We start from the raw sequence: 12,528 nt of genomic DNA, 5'->3' as shown, positions 1-12,528 counted from the left end.
GGTTGTGTCTTTTCAAGGGAGTAATTCCCACCATTAGTGTTGCATGGCTGGGCCGGATGGGACAGGGGTGGGCCCCTTCACATCCTGTGCCCCCAACCCTTAGCCCTTCTGGAGCCAGAATGCCAGAATCTCAGTGACATCTAAGAAAACAGGGATCAACACAGATCTTTCCCCTAGAGCAGTTATCTGGCCTCTCCCAAGGATTAATTAGACATGGGGCCTCCCTGCTTTCCTGAGAACCTAATGAGTGTGTGTGTGGGGGTCTCCTTTTCCACCCCAATGATATGTTCTTCCCAGGGAGCTGCAGAAGTGGACCCAGACACCCCTTTGGGGCTCGGTATTTCCTAAAAGGCTGTATTTTGATGTGTATAATGTGCTTGCATGTATAATGCATACCCACGTTTTTGGCCCAAACTTATATAGATATGGAATTCGTACTACCCATGTATAATGCACATCCTTATTTTTCCCTCAAAAATTTGGGCAAAAAAGTGAGCATTATACACAGCAAAATATCTGACCTTCATCAAGAACTTTCCAAGCAGGAAGACTTGACTCATTAGGAGGTAGGAGTTATAAACTCTTTTTTTTTTTGTAGAGACAGAGTCTTACTTTTTCGCCCTCGGTAGAGTGCCATGGTGTCACACAGCTGACAGCAACCTCCAACTCCTAGGCTTAGGTGATTCTCTTGCCTCAGCCTCCCACGAGTACCTGGGACTACAGGCACCTGCCACAATTTTTTTGTTGCAGTTTGGCCGGGGTCGGGTTTGAACCCACCACCCTTGGTATATGGAGCTGAAGGGCTACTCCCTGAGCCACAGGTGCCGCCCAGGAGTTATAAACTTTTAAGAAGGTGTGGGCGGGGCGGCACCCGTGGCTCAAGGAGTAGGGCGCTGGTCCCATATGCTGGAGGTGGTGGGTTCAAACCCAGCCCTGGCCAAAAATCAGAAAAAAAAAAAAAAAAAAAAAAAAGAAGGTGCGGGTTTAGAGAAGTTAAGTGATTGCTTAGGGTTGCCCAGCAGTAGTCAAGTCAGTGCCTGTATCTAGATTTGAACCTGGATAGGCTGACTCCAGAACACACCAGTTCCACTACTAGGCTAGAGAGAGGCTTCTCAGTCCACTCTTTGCCACTGAAGGGTGGCTGCAAATCTCACCCAGCACCAGCAGAAGCCCAGATGGCATGGGGCTGAGGATCCCTTGCTGGGCTGCTTAGTGATAGGCTCCTCCTTTGGCCAGAGCCAGATAATCCAGAAACTCCTGTGAAGACAGATCTGGAGCTTTGACTGGGGGGGAAGAGTCCTAGGTCCCCAAGCTGGAGCTCAAACACTAGGGCAGCCAATGGAAGAGAAGGCAGACAGAAGCTGACAGCCTGCAAACCCCATCGGAATTCCCCTTCTTTAGCAGTTGAGAAACAACCTCTGTTTGGAAACCTGAGCCTTAGATGGGATAAGAGAGGGGAGGAGAGAAGGGAGAGGCACAGGCCAGGCCAGAGTCAATAGATTTTCCCCAAATACCCACATGCTTCCTTCATTTCCTCTTTCTGGACTCTGCTCAAGTGCCATCTCCTCATAGAGGCCCTCCCTGACCACCTACTTGGCCCCAGCCTGCTTACTACCTGGCAGCATATTCTATATTAATTTATCTGTCTCCCCAGCCATTAAAATACAAATACCTTGAAGATAGGACTGCACCTGTCTTCTTCATCAACATATCTCTAGCATCTTAAAGAGTACTTGGCATGTTCCCAACTCAGGGCTTTTGCATCTGCTGTTCTCTCTGCCTGGAATGCTCACACACAGTAAGCACTCAATAAGTGTTTGTCAAAAAATGAAGCAAAAGCAAGTGAGTGTTATGTGCTAGGATGAAAATTAAACAGGGGTTGTCCTAGCTACTAGGGAGGCTGAGGCAAGAGAATTGCTCAAGCCCAGGAATTTGAGGTTGCTGTGAACTGTGATGCCAGGGCACTCTACCAAGGGCAACATAGTGACATTCTGTCTAAAAAAAGAAAGAAAGAAAGAAAGAAAGAAAGAGGGCAGCGCCTGTGGCTCAGCGGGTAGGGCGCCGGTCCCATATGCCGGAGGTGGCGAGTTCAAACCCAGCCCCGGCCAAATTAAAAAAAAAAAAAAAAAGAAAGAAAGAAAGAAAATTAAACAGGGGAAGTGGCAGTTTTGAGGTACAGGTGATATTTTTAAGGGCAAGCCCAGAGAAAATCTCTGCAGCAGGTTGCACTCCATATTCATTGAGTAGACCTTTGGAGATATAACTAATTTTTTTGTTTTTGTTTTTTATTGAGAGACAGTGTCTTGTTCTGTCACCCAGCCTAGAGTGAAGTGGCATCATTATAGCTCACTGCAGCCTTGAATTCCTGGGCTCATGTGTTCCCCCTGCCTTGGTCTCCCAAGTAGCTGCAGATACATGCCACTGTGGCCAGCTTATTTTTCTATGTTTTTTTTTGTAGAGACGGGGTCTGCCTATGTTGCCCAGGCCATTCTCAAACCCCTGGTATCAAGTAATCCTCCTGCCTTGGCCTCTCAAATTGCTGGGATTACAGGTGTGAGCCACTGTCCCTGGCTAATTATAATAATAAAAACTGTTTAGGGGCGGCACCTGTGGCTCAGTGAGTAGGGCGCCAACTCCATATACCGAGGGTGGTGGGTTCAAACCTGGCCCTGGCCAAACTGCAACAAAAATACCTGGGCGTTGTGGCGGGTGCCTGTGGTCCCAGCTACTGGGGAGGCTGAGGCAAGAGAATCACCTAAGTTCAGGAGCTAGAAGTTGCTGTGAGCTGTGATGCCACAGCACTCTACCAAGGGCAATAAAGTGAGACTCTGTCTCTACAAAAAAAAATAAATAGGGCGGCTCCTGTGGCTCAAAGAAGTAGGGCGCTGGCCCCATATGCCGGAGGTGGTGGGTTCAAACCCAGCTCTGGCCAAAAACTGCAAAAATAAATAAAGAAAGAAAGAAACTTATAAAAAATAAAAAAATAAATAAAATAAAAACTGTTTAATGTGTGCTGGGCACTATTGAAGTACCTTACATACCTATGAACTCATGGAATCCTCACAATAACCCTATAGAGTAGGTAACTATTACTGACTATGACAGGTAAGGAAACTGAGGCACTGGGTGGTGCCTGTGGCTCAAAGGAGTAGGGCACCGGCCCCATATGCCGGAGGTGGCAGGTTCAAACCCAGCCCCAGCCAAAAACTGCAAAAAAAAAAAAAAAAAAGGAAACTGAGGCACAGAGAGGTCTAGTAACCCACCCACGGTCAAGTGGTATGTGAATGAAGGGGCCAAGATTTGAACCCAGGCAGTCTTTGAAGACTGTAGTCATGTCTGATTTTCCTCAGTATCCCAGTCTGATATGTCTCCAATCTGGGAGCCTGGAATGGAATCAGCCCACATGCCTGAAACACAAGATGTTTTTCACGTCCTTTTTCTTTTTTTTTTTTTGGCGGGGGCTGGGTTTTAACCCACCACCTCTGGCATATGGGACCGGCGCCCTACTCCTTGAGCCATAGGCACCGCCCTCACCTCCTTTTTCCCTAAGGAGGCTCTGGGCTAATTGAGAACATCAGAATGTCCTGGAAAAACCTGTTAAAATGCAGATTCTCAAGCTCTGTAGTCAGAAATTCTGATTAAGTAGATCTGGAATGACCCCAGAAATGTGTGTTTGTAACCAAACACCCCCCCAGTAATTAAAAAAAATTATGTTCCTGGGCAGTACCTGTGGCTCAAGGAGTAGGGCACTGGCCCCATATACCTATACCGGGGGTGGCATGTTCAAGCCCAGCCCCGGCCAAAAACTGCAAAAAAAAAATTATGCTCCTTGAGCCACAGTCTGAAAAATGCACTTGAAATGCAGTGATGTGAGGTAGGAAGTGAGTTTTAAATTTTATTTAATTTTAATTAAGTTCAATTTAAATAACCACATGTGGGCTTGGCGCCTGTGGCTCAAGCGACTAAGGCGCCAGCCACATACACCTGAGCTGGCGGGTTCAAATCCAGCCTGGGCTGCCAAACAATAACGGCTGCAACCAAAAAATAGCCGGGCATTGTGGCGGGCGCCTGTAGTTCCAGCTAGTTGGGAGGCAGAGGCACAAGAATCGCTTGAGCCCAGGAGTTGGAGGTTGCTTGCTGTGAGCTGTGACGCCACAGCACTCTACCCAGGGTGATAGCTTGAAAAAAAAATAAACAAATAAATAAAAATAAATAGCCACATGTGGACATGGGCGACAGGACTGGACAGCATAATTCTAGATTGTGATTTCTACGGTTTCTGAGCAACTGAACTCTTGGGCATTATGCTACTATCTCAAGAACAAAAAATTTTTTTGAGATAGGGTCTTGCTGTGTTGCCCAGGCTGGAATGCAATGGCTATTTTCAGGTGCATTCATAGAGCACTGTAGCCTCAAACTCTTGGGCTCAAGTGATCCTCCTGCCTCAACTTCCCCCGTAGTTGGACTACAAGCATGCATCACCACACCCAGCTATAAAAATTCTTAATTCCTAGGCTGGGTGCAGTGGCTCATGCCTGTAATTCTAGTACTCTGGAAGGCGGAGGCAGATTGAGCTCGGAGCTTGAGCTCAAGAGTTTGAGACCAGCCTGAGAAAGAGAAAGACCCCCATCTCTACTAAAAATAGAAAAACTAGCTGGTGTTGTGATAGGTGCCTGTAGTTCCAGCTACTCAAGAAGCTCACTTGAGTCCAGGAGTTTGAAGTAGCTGTGAGCTCTGATGCCATGGCATTTAACCCAGGGTGACAGAATGAGACACTGTCTCAAAAAAAAAAAAATCTTAATTTCTACTACTATTATTATTACAAATGACTTTGTAACTGTCACATATTGCTGTGTGAATTTTGGGATATTTCTGTCAATAATGATATCAAGATTAGACTCAGCTGGAAATGATAATGAACACAATGTTAGTGACTTCAATGAGAGAAAATCAATTTCTTTCTCACATAAAGGTCTTCAGAGAAAATTGGTCTGGAGTAGGAAGAACGAATGCTTAGTTACTAGTAGCCCAGATTTCTACCCATCCATCCAGTCATGTAAATACTTCATGGAGTTTCCTAAGAACAAGGCATTTTTATTTTTTATTTTTTTATTTTTTTGAGACAGAGTCTCACTATGTCACCCTCGGTAGACTGCCGTGGTATCACAGCTTATAGCAACCTCAAACTCTTGGGCTTAAGCCATTCTCTTAGCTCAGCCTCCAAAGTAGCTGAGACTACAGGCACCCGCTACAATGCCTGGCCAGCTATTTTTGGTTGTAGTTGTCATTGTTGTTTGGTAGGCCCGGGCTGGATTCGAACCTGACAGCTCTAATATACGTGGCTGGCACCCTACCTGCTGAGCTACAGGTGCCAAGCCAACAAAGCATTTTTAAAAATGTAACCTCAGTAAAATTATCAAAAGCAAGAAATCTGCAGATTTTAATTAGATTTCACCAATTATCTCCAAAGTGACTTTTATAGCAAAAGAAAATCCTGAAAATTCCAGATCACTGGAATTCACGGGTGTTCTTTTTTTTTTTTTTTTTAAGAAATGGAACAGGGGAAAGGGTCTTGTTCTGTTGTCCAGGCTGGACCTGAGCTCCTGGCCTCAAGTGATCCTCTCCCCTCAGCCTCCTGATTTGCTGGGGCTACAGGAGCATAGCACCATGGCTGGCACCAGTCGTCTTTTCTAGTCTTTCTGTTGGAACGGTTTCTGAGCCTTTCTTTGTCTCCTGTGACCTTGACATTTTTGAAAAGTATAGGTCAGTTATTATGCAGAATGTCCTTCATCTTGGGTCCGACCAATGTTTCCTCACGATTAGATTCAGCTGGTGCATTTTTGGCCTAGCCAAAAGTTACTTAGTCCCATCACTGGCCATGTTAATTTTGATCACTTGGCTGACATGGTATCTGCCACATGTCTCCACTTTTCAGTTACTACTTCCCTCTACTTTGAGACTCTGTAAATAATCTCGTCATTCATCAAACTTAAACTCTTTCAGCATCCATTCTTGCCGGAATCAGTTATTACTCTAGTAACATTTTAAAGCAAATCTGGCATATCAAATCATTTCATCTGCAAATACTTCACTTTTTATCTCTAAAAGATGGCAACAGTTAAAACAATTTAACCACAGGGTGGCGCCTGTGGCTCAAAGGAGTAGGGCGCCAGCTCCATTTGCTGGAGGTGGTGGGTTCAAAATCAGCCCCAGCCAAAAAAAAAAAAAAAATTAACCATAATACACTTATACTTATCAAAAGTATCAATTATCTTTTTTTTTTTTTTTGTAGAGACAGAGTCTCACTTTATCACCCTCGGTAGAGTGTCATGGCGTCACACAGCTCACAGCAACCTCCAACTCCTGGGCTTAAGCGATTCTCTTGCCTCAGCCTCCCGAGTAGCTGGGACTACAGGCGCCCACCACAACGCCCGGCTATTTTTTGGTTGCAGTTTGGCCGGGGCTGGGTTTGAACCCGCCACCCTCGGTATATGGGGCCAGCGCCCTACCGACTGAGCCACAGGCGCCGCCCTCAATTATCTTTTTTTTGTAGAGACAGAGTGTCATTTTATCGCTGTAGGTAGAGTGCCGTGGCGTCACACAGCTCACAGTAACCTCCAACTCCTGGGCCTAGGTGATTCTCTTGCCTCAGCCTCTTGGGTAGCTGGGACCATAGGTGCCCACCACAATGCCCAGCTATTTTTTTGTTGCAGTTTGGCTGGGGTTGGGTTCAAACCTGCCACCCTTGGTATATGGGGCTGGCGCCTTACCCACTGAGCCACAGGAGCCCCACCCCAAATATCAATTATCATTAAAAGTTCCCTATCTGCCTCAGTTTTTTTTTTTTTTTTTTTTTTTGTAGAGACAGAGTCTCACTTTATGGCCCTCGGTAGAGTGCTATGGCCTCACACAGCTCACAGCAACCTCCAACTCCTGGGCTTAAGCGATTCTCTTGCCTCAGCCTCCCAAGTAGCTGGGACTTCAGGCGCCCACCACAACTCCCAGCTATTTTTTTTTTTGGTTGCAGTTTGGCCGGGCCGGGTTTGAACCCGCCACCCTTGGCATATGGGGCCGGCGCCCCACCGACTGAGCCACAGGCGCCGCCCCTCAGTTTTGTTTTTTAACGTTTGTTTGGATCAGACTAAATAAGGTCCTTGAGGGGCATTTAGTTAATGAATCTCTGTGAATTATTGTTTAACATATGGGTTTCTCTTCTCTTTTTTTTTAGTAATTTATTTGTTGAAGAAACCAGGTTATTTTCCCGGGAGAGCTTCTCACAGTTTGGCATTACTTAACATGTTCCTCTGTCTGGTGGCCTCTGTGGTTCAGTGGGTAGGGCGCTGGCCCCATATACCAAGGGTTGGCGGGAGGCTGAGGCAAGAGAATCGCCTAAGCTCAGGAACTGGAGGTTGCTGTGAGCTGTGATGTCACAGCATTCTACCAAGGGTGATAAAATGAGATTCTGTCTCTAAAAACAAACAACAAACAAAAACACACACACACACACACAGAAAAAACAAACAAACAAAAAAAACATGCTTCTCTGTCCTCAGGCAGATTCAGGACTGGTATTTTTGCCCTGAATTCTTTTTTTTTTGTGGTTTTTGGCCGGGGCTGGGTTTGAACCCACCACCTCTGGCATATGGGACCAGCGCCCTACTCACTGAGCCACAGGCGCCGCCCTTTTTTTTTGAGATGGAGTCTCAAGCTGTCACCCTGGGTAGAGTGCTGTGGCATCATGGCTCACAGCAACCTCCAACTCCTGGGCTCAAGCAGTTCTCTTGCTTCCGCCTCCCAAGTAGTTGGGACTACAGGCACCCGCCACAATGCCCTGCTGTTTTTTCTTTTTTTGGTTGCAGCTGTCATTGTTATTTGGTGAGCCGGGCTGTATTTGAACCTGCCAGGTCAGGTGTATGTGGCTGGTGCCTTAGCTGTTTGAGCTACAGGAGCCAAGCCTGCCTTGAATTCTTTACAACTGGGACTGGAAACTTCCATCAGGAAGACAGAATGCCTATCCATCTCGCCTTTTTACTGATAACTAAGACTGATCCAATTGTTCAGATGCCATCAGCCTGACCCTGCCTTTGTAAATTATACTTAAAATTTCCTTAATGGTTTGGTCATCCATGGGCAACTGTTGCCTAGACCCATCATTTCATTAGTAGTCTTCAAGAGGTTTCTAATCCATCTCCCCATCCTGATATTCTGGCTATTTTCCCAGTTGTCTATATGCTGATATACTTTTCCAACATCCATTACCTTTTTCTGTTCTTTCTTTCTTTTCTTTTCTTTTTTGAGACAGAGTCTCACTTCGTTGGCCTTGGTAGAGTGTCATGGCATCATAAGCTCACAGCAACCTCAAACTCTTGGGCTTAAGTGATTCTTTTGCCTCAGCCTCCCAAGTAGTTGGGACTAAGGCGCCTGCCACAATACCCAGCTATTTTTTTTTAATTTGAGACAGAGCCTCAAGCTGTTGCCCTGGGTAGAGTGCTGTGGCATCACAGCTCACAGCTCACAGCAACCTCCAACTCCTGGGCTCAAGCGATTCTCCTGCCTCTGCCTTCCAAGTAGCTGGGACTACAGGCGCCCTCCACAACACCTGGCTATTTTTTAGTTGCAGCTAGAATCGTTGTTTGGTGAGCTCAGGCTGGATTTGAACCCGCCAGCTCAGGTGTATGTTGCTAGCACCTTAGCCGCTTGAGCCACAAGTGCCGAACCGCTATTCTTCTTCTTCTTTTTTTTTTTTAGAGACAGAGTCTCACTTTATCACCCTCGGTAGAGTGATATGGCATCACAGCTCACAGCAACTTCCAACTGCTGGGTTTAGGCAATTCTCTTGCCTCAGCCTCCCAAGTAGCTGGGACTACAGGCACCTGCCTCAATGCCCGGCTCTTTTTTGTTGCAGTCTGGCCAAGGGCCGGGTTCGAACCTGCCACCCTCTGTATATGGGGCTGGTGCCCTACCTACTGAGCACAGGCACTGCCCACCACTACTATTTCTTGAATGTGTTATCTAGGAATACTTAAATCTATCAGAAGAAAAAAAAGAGAGATAGAAATGAAGTTGGTCAGACGTGAATCATTTTTGGTAGCAATTGTGGTATAAATGTGAAAAGCATGTACTGTGGAGTTAGGTAAACCAGATTTAAATCTCAGATCCAACACTGACACTAGACAACCCAAGGAGACTTCGAGCAGGTTGCCTGAAAACAACTCTCAGCTGGTTTCCTCATCTATAAAATGTGTATGGTGGTGCTTGCCTTCGGAGAAATCAGTTGTGGGTAATTAGTGATCATTTTCGGAAGGAAGAGCCTCACGTGTAAGCCCTTCGGTTTATTCATTTAAACCCAGGGCAGGCCTAGTCTCTATCCTTGCTCTGTGTGGTGTGGAGAAGGAAACTTTGCTTGTTCAGAAGCAGACGCTGTGTGTTTTCATATTATTCTCCAGAAGGTGGGCAAATACCCGAGCTATAACCTGGTGGCTGTAATGGGTGGTGGCTATGGAACCCGGGTAGGCTGAAGGGACCTGGGTATTGCTGAGGGAAGCAAGGCAGGATGTAAGTGGCTCACAAAGACGGAAGGAAGGAAGCCTCAGGTTGAAGTGGGTGAGAAAACTGGAAAGAAATACCCTGGTGATTTACATAAATGAAATTACACAGTATGTACTTTATGATTTGCTTCTTTCATATAGCATATTTTGTTTTGAGGTTCATCTGTATTTTTGTATGGATTTGTAGAGTCATTCTTCATGCTCTATGCTGGGTTCAGCAAACTGGCCAAATCCACTCTTCAGCCTATGTTCTTTTTCTTTTTTTCTTTCTTTTTTTTTTTTTTTTGTAGAGACAGAGTCTCACTGTACCGCCCTCTGGTAGAGTGCCGTGGCATCACACGGCTCACAGCAACCTCTAACTCTTGGGCTTACGTGATTCTCTTGCCTCAGCCTCCCGAGCAGCTGGGACTACAGGCGCCCACCACAACGCCCGGCTATTTTTTTGTTGCAGTTTGGCCGGGGCTGGGTTTGAACCCGCCACCCTCGTCATATGGGGCCGGCGCCCTACTCACTGAGCCACAGGCGCCGCCCTCTTTTTCTTTTTTCTTTTCTTTCTTTCTTTTTTTTTGAGACAGAGCCTCAAGCTGTTGCCCTGGGTAGAGTGCTGTGGCATCACAGCTTAAAGCAACCTCCAACTCCTGGGCTCAAGCAAGTCTCCTGCCTCCGCCTCCTAAGTAGCTGGGACTACAGGCACCTGCCACAACACCTGGCTATATTTTGGTTGCAGCCATCATTGTTGTTTGGTGGGCCCGGGCTGGATTCTAACCCGCCAGCTCAGGTGTATGTGGCTGGTACCTTAGCGGCTTGGAGCCACAGGCTCCGAGCCTTTTTTTTTTTTCTTTTTTGAGAAAGTGTCTCACTTCATCACCCTTGGTAGAGTGCTGTGGCATCACAGATCACAGCAACCTCAAACTCTTGGGCTTAAGTGATCCTCTTTCCTCAGCCTCCCAAGTGGTGGGGTCTAACAGGCACCCACCACAATGGCTGGCTAGTTTTAGAGATGGGGTCTTGGTCTTGTTCAGGCTGGTCTTGAACTCTAGAGCTCACATGCTTCGGGCCTCAGCCTCCCACAGTGCTAGGATTACAGGCATGAGCCACTGTGCCAGCTCTCAGCCTGTTTTTATAAGTTAGGAATGTTTTTTTTTAGGCCAGGTGCAGTGGCTCACACTCGAAATCCTAGCACTCTGGGAGGCTAAGGTGGGCAGATTGCCTGAGCTCAAGAACAGCAAGGGAGGCGCCTGTGGCTTAAGGAGTAGGGCACCAGGCCCGTATACCTGGGGTGGCAGGTTCAGCAGCCCCGGCCAAAACTGCAAGCGCAAAAAAAGAAGAAAAAGAAAAGAAAAACAGCCTGAGCAAGAGTAAGACCCCATCTCTACCAATAACAGAAAAAGTACCCAGACATTGTGGTGGGTGCCTGTAGTCCCAGCTACTTGGGAGGGTAAGGCAAGAAGATTGCTTCAGCCCAAGAGTTTGAGGTTGCTGTGAGCTATGATGCTACCACACTACCCAGGGCAGTGACAGTAAGACTCTGTCTCCAAAAAGTTTTTTATGGCTCCGTGCCTGTGGCTCAAGTGGCTCAGGCGCCAGCCACATACACCTGAAATGGCGGGTTCAAATCTAACCCAGGCCGGCCAAACAACAATAATGGCTGCAACCAAAAAAATAGCCGGGCATTGCACCTGTAGTCCCAGCTACTTGGGAGGCAGAGGCAGGAGAATCTCTTGAGCCCAGGAGTTGGAGGTTGCTGTGAGCTGTGATGCCACACACTCTACCCAGGGCAACAGCTTGAGGCTCTGTCTCAAAAAAAAAAAAAAAAAAAGGGTGGCGCCTGTGGCTCAGTAAGTAGGGCACCGGCCCCATATGCCGAGGGTGGTGGGTTCAAGCCCAGCCCTGGCCAAACTGCAACAAAAAACTAGCCAGGCGGCGGGCACCTGTAGTCCCAGCTGCTCGGGAGGCTGAGGCAAGAGAATCACGTTAAGCCCAAGAGTTAGAGGTTGCTGTGAGCCGTGTGACGCCACAGCACTCTACCAGAGGGCAGTACAGTGAGACTCTGTCTCTACAAAAAAAAAAAAAAGTTTTTTACATTCTAAGTGTTTGGGAGGGGGAATCAAAAGAAGAATAACACTTTGACACATGAAAATGTCATGAAACTCAATCTTCAGTGTCCATAAATAGTTTTATTGGAACTACTCTTGCCTACTCAAGTATTGTCAGTGACTGCTATGGGGCTGCAAGGACAGAGTTGAGTCCTGTGACAGAGACTGTATCACAAACCCAAAATATTTACCGTCTGTCCCAGATGGTTACAGAAAAATGTTTTTAACCCCAATGTATGGTATTCCATCGTGCGAATAAATATTTATCTGTTTGTAGCCAAAAACCAAATACCAAGTAGAGAATAAACTGCTATGAACATTTCTGTTCATATCATTTGGTAGTGATAAGCGCTCAACCCCAGAGTGGAATTGCTGGATTATAAGGCAGCAGTGTATTTGGCTTTAGTAGCTGTTGCCAAATTGTTTTCGAAAGCGGCTATACCATTCTGGACTTCTCCCAGCAATATAGGAGTGTTTCACTCTTGCCAACACTCATCCTTTTTTTGCGTGCATGTGATATCACATTGAGGTTTTGTTTTGCACTTCCGTGGTGACTAATGAAGTTGAGAAGCTTTCCCCATGAATCTGAGCCATCTGGACATCCTCTTTTGTGGAGTGTCTGTTCAACTCTTTTGTCTACTAAATAAAAAGATTATCTGTCCTTTATTAATTTGAAAGGGTTCTCTGTGTATTGATCTGATTCTTTTGTTAGACCTGTCTGTGGCTTGCCATTTTAGTGGTATTTTTTGATGAACAAAAATCCAGGCTCAGCGCCTGTGGCTCAAGCGGCTAAGGCGCCAGCCACATACACCTGAGCTGTTGGGTTTGAATACAGCCGGGGCCTGCCAAACAATGATGGCTGCAACCAAAAAAAATAAATAAAT

This window comes from Nycticebus coucang, chromosome 3 (genome assembly GCF_027406575.1).
Source record: "Nycticebus coucang isolate mNycCou1 chromosome 3, mNycCou1.pri, whole genome shotgun sequence".
In the NCBI taxonomy this organism is placed as follows: domain Eukaryota; kingdom Metazoa; phylum Chordata; class Mammalia; order Primates; family Lorisidae; genus Nycticebus; species Nycticebus coucang.
This window is presented reverse-complemented; position numbering follows the sequence as displayed.